This window comes from Chionomys nivalis, chromosome 13, assembly GCF_950005125.1.
Source record: "Chionomys nivalis chromosome 13, mChiNiv1.1, whole genome shotgun sequence".
Classification (NCBI taxonomy): domain Eukaryota; kingdom Metazoa; phylum Chordata; class Mammalia; order Rodentia; family Cricetidae; genus Chionomys; species Chionomys nivalis.
Window position 1 is genome coordinate 69,867,302 of NC_080098.1, and position 11,045 is coordinate 69,878,346.

An 11,045-nucleotide genomic window follows, 5' to 3' on the forward strand; every position below is an offset into this window, starting at 1 on the left:
TCCTCAGAAACCACAGGTGAAACTGATTGCTCTCTGTGCCTTTGATAACAGTAATTTACAAGCTGGTTGTTTTCTTCCCTGTAGAAATGGACACGCTCAATGCCCTCTTTGCCCAAATGCTGCCTGAGGAAGATAATATGGTTGCTGTATTCTCCTGGAATCTCAAGGCAAACCACTGTTTATCAGTCTGGTAATGCTCATAGTCCAAGCTTTGCTTCCCAAGACTTGGCAATGCGTCCTGCCTGCTACTTCACCCCGGAGTCAAAGTAGAGAATGAGAGACACTGCCACAAAAACCAACTCTGAATGAACAGAGAACTTGCTTCACCTCAATGACGTGGCCGTTGCCTTCCAGGACAGTTGGAAAGACTGAGAGGCGGGCACGGTCTTAAGAGCTGCAGTGTGACCTAGAGATGAGCCTCACAGGCCTGCACCTAGGACTTCAAGTCCTGGAACTGAGAGCAGCTTGGTTGTGAAGTCCCCTGAGAGACCAAGGCCACCCTGAAGGGAAAGGAAGCTGGTCTTCTTCAGATGTGGCTCGGTATTGATGAGCTAACTCCCCTTTCGCCTCCACACCCTCTGAAGACTAGAAGGTTCCACAGGCTGAAGCATTGCTGAGAACTTCCTGCTGCTGCCTTTTCTCAAGTCTCCATCGCTCCTTACCAGGTAACTTCACATCTAGTACCCTTCGTTGATGTTGCGGTCTCCTCTTGCGTTGCTCTGGTCCTGCTTGGAATGCCCCCATCAGGAAGCCCTGCCCCCGAAAGTTCAGATTTGATCTACCTCTACACTTGTGTGGATTTCCTAACTGGTCTCTAAGGATGTTAGGTATTTTGCACCCACCTACCCTCTACTAGTCCTGGGTAAAGGACTGTGTCTTTTTTTTGTCTTTTTTCTTTCTTTTTTCTTTCCTTCTTCCTTTCTTTCCTACTTTCTTTCTTTTTTCTTTCCTTCCTTCCTTCCTTCCTTCCTTCCTTCCTTCCTTCCTTCCTTCCTTCCTTTCTTGTTTTTTGTTTGTTTTTCGAGACAGGGTTTCTGTGTGTAGTTCTGGAGCCTGTCTTGACACATGCTCTGTAGACCAGACTGGCCTAGAACTCGCAGAGATCCACCTGCCTCTGCCTCCCACGTGCTGGGATTAAAGGTGTGCGCCACCACTGCCCGGCAATGCTGTTCTTGAACCACTTCACAGTGGCCGTTGATTAGTCTGCATATTGATTAAGCTTGTTCTGAGTATCTATAACCTTTTCCCTTCTTCCAGTGAACTTTATATTTTGGGATAAAGATTTTTTCTACTTAGGATATTATAAAGTGATATGTTTTATATTTTAAAAACAAAGTAGCATCGAAGTCTATAAAGAAAATGTCACAAGCATGGTGGCACATGCCTTTAATCCCACTATTTTAGAGGTAGAGACAGGAGGACAGCCTGGTTTGCACAGAGAGTTAGTTCTAGGTCAGTCATAGCTACATAAGAGACCCTGTCTTAAGAAAGAAAACAGGAAGGAAAGAAGGGAGGAAGGAATAGTTTGTAAGAGAATCCCTCTGTCCACTTCCCTTCCCGTCTCCAAGACTATCAGAATCGGTTAATATAAGGTTATTCCACCTATAGCTTTCTTCAGGAAGTCATGAGCAAATTTAAAAATGTGCGTGTGTGTGTCAAGGTTTTGCCCATGTGGGTACATGTGGAGGTCAGAGGTTGGCACTGGTTGTCTTCCTTGATTGCATTTCAACCGTATTTGTTGAGGGCGGGTCTTCACTGAACTTGGAGTTTACTCTTTGAAGCTAGAATGGCTAGTCAGCAAGCCCCCTGACCCAGCTGTTTCTGCCTCCCAGAGCCAGGTTCCAGGCCCGCACCACCATGCCCCCAGCTTGTACGTGAATTCTGGAGATCCAAATCAGGTCCTCAGTCTTGAAGTGCAGCAAGCACTTCACCTACTAGCCGTCTTCTATCCCCGCCCTCCCTCCCTCTCATTCTCTCCTCTTCCCCTCCCCTCCCCTCTCCTCCTTCCCCTACTCTCTTCTCCCATCTCCTCTCTCCTCTCTCTTCTCTCTTCTCTCTTCTCTCTCCTCCACCCTCCTTTTCCCTTCCCCTCCCCTCTCCCCTGCCCCTCCCTTCTCTTCTTTTGATGCTGCACTCAAACACATCTTTCTGTCTTGACATTGCTCTTTAACCCTGATAGGATAAGATGAGTACGAGTGTTTCTAAAGAAAACCCCGACTGGGGATGTGGGCAAATTCCAACCTTATGACCTGCAGCAATGCTGCTGAAATATTATGATATAAAGGACTAATGTCCAGCAGGACATATCAAAGGGGAGTCAATCTAATACAGGAGTAATATAAAGTGGAAAAGTCCACCGTGGTGTTTTGTTAGCCAACATAAACTGCCATTCATTCTTCTTTCCCAACTGCTGTTAATTCATATCCAGTGGCAAAGAACAGTGGAGTTTACATATAAGTAAATGGATATGATTTGATTTTAGTGTTTTTCTCTTTTCCTGTATATGGAGATAAAGGGGATATTCAGGGACTTTATCTTTTTTTAATCTTTTTTTCATTGTCATAGTGAAATATTTATTAGATTGAATTTCACTTGGTTATACTTAAATATAAATAAAAGCCTGCAGGGGAAAATTAACACTGGAAACTGCTTGGCAGTGAAATTCAGAGTTAGTCTTTGTTTTTTTGTTTTTTGTTTTTACTTATGTTTTTCTGTAAGTTTGGGATTTCCAAAGAAACAACTGACTTAGGGTGAGAAAAGCAGAAATACGAATGAAGATGTCCTCCTTTTGGCGCACACTGTCTATTAGGAGTTGGGAACATTAAAGCCTTCATTTTTCCTGTAGACTTCAATATATGTGGGCCAAACTGGGCTGACTCGGAGGCAGCCTCTGACCCTGGCTTTGGAGTTCCCCTTTCCCCGTTGCCTCGGCTGTTGAGTCGATGCTGAGAGGTGACTTCTTTTTCAGGGGCCTCTGCTCCAAGGGCAGCAGGGTCAGAGTAGCCACATCTTCGTCTGACCTGGTGGCCAACCGTCACTTCACCCTGTCCCCATCTTTCTGGATCTCTAGAATATTGGGTATGTCAGTCTTCTTCGGGAGGCTCTTGGTTGAAGTCTTTCCAGCACTGGGCTTTCGTTATCTTCTTTCTTTAATTAGATCTAAAGCAGACATTCTTTGAGGGAGTACTAGTGGAGGATGAGGGTGCTACCTTAGCAGATGTGGCCTGCCCTGGGTCTCTGTTGCTCCTACAGGGTCCCAGTCTTGGCAATCTGAGGTCTGAGGGCAGCAAGCTCATTCTTCTGCAAGACCTTCTCACTGGCCAGGATCGTCTTTGAGGAAGGAAGTGTGCTTGCTTGGGGCTTCTCAGAGCAAGGGATTGCCATCCTTGGGGGCGGGGGGCAGGGGTTGGACCTGACCTCTGGCCTGAGTTACTGAGAATTCTCCTTCTGTGATGACCCACTCAACATTAGCTGAAGATGCCACCACAGCCTATGCACGGGGCTCCATTCTTCTGCATGGATGGTAAGCTGAAATTGAATTCTTGAACAATGAATCAAAGATAAACTGGTACCAATTTTCCTTACGATACCTCTAGATGAGCTATATGGTTTTCCAGACCAAAGTACCAACTGTGTGCTAACTCCAGCTGGCTGCAGCACCATCCTCATGATGACCTTATCCAGTCCAGCATTTTGAGTCTTCCCAATGTGCAGTTCAAGTCCTTCAGGCATCCACAGCAGCTCATGGTTCAAATAATACACTCAGTGCACAGCGGCCTATACCTTCCTCAGCTTCTCCAGGATTCTATCTTTTATTAGATGCCACTATGTACATTCTTATCTCTCCTTAGCAGTCAATGAGAGCTCTGTCTTCCACATCCTCAATGGAGTTAAGACATGCCCGGTGTCAGCGGCATGAGCCCTGGACCCTGCCCAGTTCTCCTCTTACTGTTCACCAGGAAAGGGGAAGGTTTTGGATCACACATGCTCAACTCAGGCCTTTTCCAAGTTCTCAAAGCAGCACATATCTTTTAGCTTAAAAAAAAAAAAAGACCAACAAAGAACCAAGTTTGAATTTAGACAGCTGTGCTTGATGCCCTAAGTCACCAACCTCTGCTGAGGACCGCAGAACCTGCCTTAAGAGACCCTAGTGACAGGCACTCTTGTCCTGGGAGGCTTGGGGGCTGTGTCACCTGGCTTTCTTTTCAGTATCTGTTCCTGGACTGAGATTCCTTTAGGCCAGGCTTTAGCCTACAGCAGAATTTTTTATGGCTGTGAGCTAATCCCCTAGCAAACACTGGTTTATATAGAGATGCTGACATGGTACTCTCTCTGGTGATTCAGCTGAGGCCATTTGGGCTATTTATGACTCCCTGGTGCCAATAAGGAATAATTCTCATTTAGTGTATTCAGTTTCTGTTGGGACAGGGGTCCCCCTTGTCTCCCCAGAATGACTGTGGAACCTCTTACTCCAAACTTGAGCAAGTTCGGGGGCTGTGGCGGGGAAGGGGGGGGCTGCCTTAGAACAGCTCGAATCGCAGTAAGTTACAACCAAGGTGGGCTTTTCATCTGGGATTGCAAGAGCCTTAGAAACAAATATTTTCATCCCCTATTTTATCTCTGGGCAGTGAGCCCAAAAGGCATCCTAATTCTATTCTGTGAAACTCAGGAGAAAAGCTAAGTATGACCTAACGCCCCCTTCCTCGTTCGCCTTTTTGTTCTTACTGCCTTGCCCACGGCTGCTAGAGGCAGGGGAGTGGGGTCCGAGGAGCTGCTCCTAGCAGTCGGGAGTCAGGCACATCTGGAGAGTATGACGGACACCTTTGGAGGCAATCCTGCCTGCAACCAGTGTATTAAGCATAGGACCAGATAGGGCTGGCAGGAGGTGACCAACTCTTGGCTTGCGCTTTATTTCAGCCAGAGCCTGAGAAGGGCCTGAGTGCCTTATTTCCTTAGTCTTGACATTTTGTTTTGGGTGGAGGTGGAAGCCGACTTCAAAAGAACATGGAGATAAATTATTCCTAAGGTAAACTTACCATTTTCAACGTTTTAAATACACTATTCATCGGCATTAATCACACTTGTGTGAAAATCTGCGTGGCTCTACGGTCAGGATCTCCCACTCCAGACCCTTCTCATCTGCCCAACGTAAACCCTACTGAATAGTAGACACCCACTCTCTGGGAAGACTCCTGCCACTGTGGAAGAGGGGTTTGGAGGCTGAGCCCTGATGACCAGAAGTTCGAGGCTGTGAGCAACTGGCCCGGTTACCATGCCGCAGACTAGGAGATGAGCCGGGGCTGCTTGGCTCCAGAGCCCATGCTCATAACCATTTCTGTGTATTTATTGATAAGCTTGAGGGCTCCTGCACTGATCCCCAGGCCAACAGGGTCGTCCTAGGAGCACCAAACATTGCTCTGAACTCAGCCCCAGCAGCCAGACCGGCCCCACCTAATTTGAGGCCTTTGAAGTCAGTGATGTCAAAACCAGGCAGCTGTGTTTTTAAGCAGCTTTTATGAGGCCTATCAGAGTGATGGAAGCACTTAGAGAGGCAGGCAGATAAAGGATGGCTGGACCTGCCTTGATAAGGTGGTCTGAGATGGGGTGACACTGAACCCCAGGACTGCGGTTTCTGTATGGGAGTGGGCGGGATTTCTGGCAGACTGGAGAAGCTGTGAAGACAGGCTGGCGGCCCTGGGATTTAGTGGTTTAGCTTTGTGGAAATCTCCAACTTCAAGGACTTCCCTGTGATGACTGAGGTCTGCCAGGCTAATTAGGAGCGAGCTCGGTCGAGCTCTGGAAAGAGGATGGAGCGAGAATGGGTGAGGGATGCCCAGAGCAGCCGTGAGGGAGGCGCTGTCATCACTCGTGACAGATGAGGATCACTGGGGACCAGCAGGACAGACAGCAGGGAAGGTGCTTGGGAGGTGTGCAGGGCAGGGGGTGAGCCACCTTCACACAGTTCCTCTCTCGTGGCTCCCCTTCTCAATGGTCAACTGGGCATGGGAGCAGCGACTGACTAGAATCATCCTTGAACTTGTGGCTTGGCTGGGGACTAGCACTCATCTGGTAAAGGCTCGTGGGTTTTTATATGAGGTGAAGGGGCTGCCATGGATAGGATCGAGCAAGGAGGAACCACTCAGACGGTCCCTGGGCTTCCTTAGCATGCTCCCCAGAGAGCAGGCGCTCATGGGATATATGCTCGGGCAGCAGCACAGCTCTGGAAAAAGTGTCTTCTCAGCCAGGCCCTTGGATGTGAGGAAGATCCCCTTACTCTCCCTGTCTTAGAGCCAGCAAAGGTTAAACAACTGATTTAAGGTTGTACAGACCAGTCAGTATGTTTTAGCTCATGTCTGTACAGAACCATGGGAAGGGCCTGCCTGCACTCAGAAGGACCTGAGGTGCGTAGAGTGTGCTGGGGACAGAGCTTGGAAGGCAGGCTCCATGTCAAGTAGCTGAGTAAGAGGCCGTACCATCCCTGTTGTGGCAAAGAGAACAGGAGCAAAAGCAGGTCCCTATGGGCAGGGTAGGGTCTAAGAGGGACAGGATTCCACTCTGCCATATCCATGGAAAGATTGGGTACTGGCTTTTTATCACAGCAACAAGTAAAAGGGTTCAGAGACCTGTTTGGGTTAAAGACCTGCCTCTGCTACTTTGTCCTTGAATGGCTTTTTAACCCCTCCATGCCTTTCGTCATCTGTGGAGGCATTAACCATGCATATGGCGTACAGCTGTCTTGGGCAGCAGATGAACGAGTTGTAGTTTTTAGCTGGCTTTCCTCAGGGCGATGTGCCAAGAACTGAGCAGAGCATTTCCCGGGGTTCGTAGACTTTCTCCCACTTGGCTTGGCTGAAGATGGTGGGGCAGAATTTGGCTGGAGAAGGCACACGACAGACGACACACAGCACCGGTGTCTTTGTCCTCCTCTGACAGCAAGGGTTGGTTCTGGAAGGTCAAGCCAGGTATGGTCCTTGCCTTTGAGGAAGCTCTCAGGCCAGTGGGGAGAGAGTTGTCTGTTCATTCATACCTTCACACAGCCACCGTTTATGGAACACCTGCAGAGCAGACATGGAAAACGGGACATTTAGCTGCCTTCAGGGCTTGACTGCTAGGCTGTGGGTTTACGTTGCCAGAATATCACCAAGATACATTCAATTTGGAGTGATCAACCTGGCCTTCAAACCCTAATTGCCAGTCATACATCTTTCTGGGACTCTAAAGTCAGATGAGCCTGGGTCTGTATCTCAAAGAAGTTTTTTTTTTTTCCCAAGAAAATAAGCAGCTTATGCACAGACAAGAAGCAGCTCAAACCTGTATTTTCAAAAAGTTTCTGTTAACATCGGAATATAGAGGTTTTGCTGTGCAGGTTGAGGAATATTTTTTAAATTTAGCAATGCGTTTTTATCAGAGTCTAGAATGGTTATACAAAGAGACTGGACCACTGTCATTCTTGGTACGGGGAAAAAAAAAACAGTCTTTAGACTAAAGGATGAAAGCAGAGCGCAGATCTGTGCTTTGGGTGACAACATCTCCATGACCTTTGTGCACCTCAACACTGACCCTTAGATGGTCACCAATAGGACCCAAGTGGCAGGACAAAGCCACTGTGGATTGCATCACTGTTGTGTCATGAGTATGAGGCAGCCACAGCACAAAGCAATGGACTGAGATGGTTTAGGCCCCTTGTGTTCATTGTGAGTTTTGACTTTGGTGGCATCCCCAGTCACATATTGTGGCTGGAAATACCACCGAGCGGCTGCCAAGCCTGTGTGTTTCCGCAGGAGAGCTACACTAAGGGAGCCATTGCATTGAGTGATCTGACCCGTGTGTTCAAAGTACTCCCGCAAGTGGTCTGGTCACATGACAAACAAGTCGAGCTTGCTGTCAGGAGGTGAGATTAGTCCCTCAAGGTTTTAAGTAGTGCAAAAATTGAGAAATAGGTTGTTCAAGTTGAAAAAGAAAAGGGAAAACTAAAAAGCATCGTCATGAGGTAATCTTGGACTGAAGCAGCTTTGAAACTGGGTTGTGTACAAGTCTCAATGACACTGACTTGACCACCTTCTAAATACACAACAAACATCTGCAATTTTGAACCTTTTAAAAATGATTTTTCTGGTATAGATACAAATCATGGTAATTCATTTCAAATGTCAACATGATAAAATCTAGAATTCCCTGAAAGATAAGCCTTGGGGCATGGCCTATGGAAGATGATCTTGATTGGGGTAACTGAAGTAGGGAAGACCCCCTACTATGGGTAGCGCAATTCCCTGGGCTGGGATCTAAGAAAAATGAGCTGGCCTAAAGCGTTCCTGATTTTCTGCTTTCTGATTGCTAGTAACCAGGCTCCAGCTACCCTGGCTTGGCCCTGACCCTGCCTCCCTGCCATGATGAATGTTGCCCTCAAACTGTGAGCCAATATGTGCCCTTCCTGCAGCTGACCCGCCTGCAGCTGACCCCCCTGCAGCTGACCCCCCTGCAGCTGACCCCCCTGCAGCTGACCCTCCTGCAGCTGACCCGCCTGCAGCTGACCCCCTGCAGCTGACCCCCCTGCAGCTGACCCGCCTGCAGCTGACCCCCCCTGCAGCTGACCCGCCTGCAGCTGACCCCCCTGCAGCTGATCTGCCTGCAGCTGACCCCCTGCAGCTGACCCGCCTGCAGCTGACCCGCCTGCAGCTGACCCCCCCTGCAGCTGACCCGCCTGCAGCTGACCCCCCTGTAGCTGAACCCCCTGCAGCTGACCCCCCTGTAGCTGACCCGCCTGCAGCTGACCCCCCTGCAGCTGACCCCCCCTGTAGCTGACCCCCCCTGCAGCTGACCCCCCTGCAGCTGACCACCTACTGCTGACCCCCTGAACTCTGGTAGCTGAACTTCAGAGGCTTCAAAGTTGATGATTTTCAGCTCCTCTCCTTCTTTTAGTGTTTTTATCCTATATTTTATTTTAAAAATAAAAGTTACCTTTATACCTAAAGAGTCTAATAGTTCAAGAGGTGATCTCTCTTCCTCCTTCCCTCCCTCCCTCCCTCCCTCTCCCCTTCCTTCTCTTTCTTTCATACACACACACACACTGATACCACATACACTCACCACACACATCTCACACACACACACTCTCACATTCACACACTTCACTTACACATGTACACTCAAATACATCACACACGCACATAGGCACACACACACACACCCCACACATACACTCATATATATATACCATATACACACACTACACATGCTTACACACACACACACACACACACACACACACACACACACACACAGTACATCTTCTGCCTTTCTCCCTTCCAGCTTCCCAGAGGCCCCTACTTTCCTAGTTTAGCCTTTTAAAAACTTCCCCAGCATCAGCAGGATACAGACGAGCACTCTCCCTCCTGACATTGGCTGCTGACTTCTCATTAGGGAAGATGCATTAGAATTAGCTGCTCCTCCTCACTGCCTGTCAGCACTGCCCTTCCCTCTCATTCTCCAACAGCTCCAGTGTCCGTCTATCAGGTCAGTATAGTCAGTGATTCCGTTATGTTGATCTTCAGTGCTGCCCACGGTGGAATTGAATGACGTTCCTTTCCTGGCCCACTTTCCTCCCAGGATTTAGACTTTTTCACCTCGGCTTGGATTATGTGAGTGTTGCTAATTCAACACCAAACTCTCAGTAGAAGTAAATTCATCTCGAAATTGTATTGAAATCTTTGTTCTATCGACTTTGTCTTCCTGAAGACCTCCCTCCTAGGACTGTCTCAGTCTGGCTGGTGTTTCCTCGATCTGTCACGCAGCTCTTCGGAGATCATTCTCCACTCTATCTTGGCCCAGACCATCTACGTCTTGACATTCTGGCGGCTCGAAGCCGAGGATGGTGCACCAGTATAATTGGTCCGAGGTGAGGACTCTTCCTGCCCTGGGGACAACAGCACATGCTCCCTGTGTCCTCAGGTGACCTTTCTCCGTGCGCGCGTGGACAGTGCCCCCACTTCTGTGGTGACTTTCTCCTATAAGGAGATAAATCTCATCGCGCAGGGCTTCTCCTTCACAGCACCCTTTCATCTTAATCACCCTGCTGAAGGCTCTATCTCTGCAGATAATCCTATTCAGGGGTAGGTCTTTGGTATGTTTGGGGGAAGGAAAGTGATATAGTTAATTGCACAATGTTTTGTTTCCCGTAGTCTTTCTGTTTGCTCTGTTTCTTCTGTCTTCTGCTGGACTTGGCTATCCCGAGACCTACTCAGATTCTCCAGAACCATTCTTTGAGTCTCCTTCTGCAGTGGCGGCCTTAGGGGACAAGGGTGTTGTCTGACAGTTCGGCAGTCTTCAAGAGTCGAAAACAGCCTCTTGATGTTGCAGTGCTGACCCCCAGGTCTCCCTTTGTTTTTTTTTTTTTTGTTTTTTTTTTTTTTTTTTTGGATTTTCGAGACAGGGTTTCTCCGTAGTTTTTTTGTTCCCGTCCTGGAACTAGCTCTTCTAGACCAGGCTGGCCTCGAACTCAGAGATCCACCTGCCTCTGCCTCCCAAGTGCTGGGATTAAAGGCGTGCGCCACCACCGCCCGACCAGGTCTCCCTTTGTTACTGTTGGGTTTGGACTTGGTTTTTCTGATCTGCTTTGTCTGTTATCAATTGTCCAGCTTCTCATATTCTTGCTGTTGAATTCTTTCCATCCCTGGGGACTGCGGTTGAATGGTGACTTTGGATGGAGTGGAGCTTTGTACGCGTTTGCTCAACTCCCTCTCTAACTGGGAGCCAATACCCCCTTCCCAGAGAGCCATGGCTCCCTTCAGCCCAGTGTCCCACGGAATACTCTGCCCCGTGTGTGTGTTTAGTGCTGATGTTAGCATTAGTGCTTGGTCTCTGGGGGCAAGAGGTCTGCTACCATTTGACCTAGAGATGGGCAGCTCACCCACCGACCTCTTAGTGAACCCTGACAGTGGTTCGTGCTTCGAGACAAAGATCCTTCTCCCTTTGCTCCGCACATTTTCCCCACACTTAAAACCCTAATATATTGGGGACAGGGAAGGAAAGAAAGGGAGTGGAGAAAA

At 48.5% G+C, this 11,045-nt stretch overlaps 1 pseudogene; it reads right to left on the reverse strand.

Annotated features, from left to right (window-relative positions):
- LOC130885548 (mitochondrial fission regulator 1-like) overlaps positions 1 to 3,384 on the reverse strand; it is a 50,117-nt pseudogene extending 46,733 nt beyond the window's left edge.
- Between the last annotated feature and the right edge of the window lie 7,661 nt (positions 3,385 to 11,045).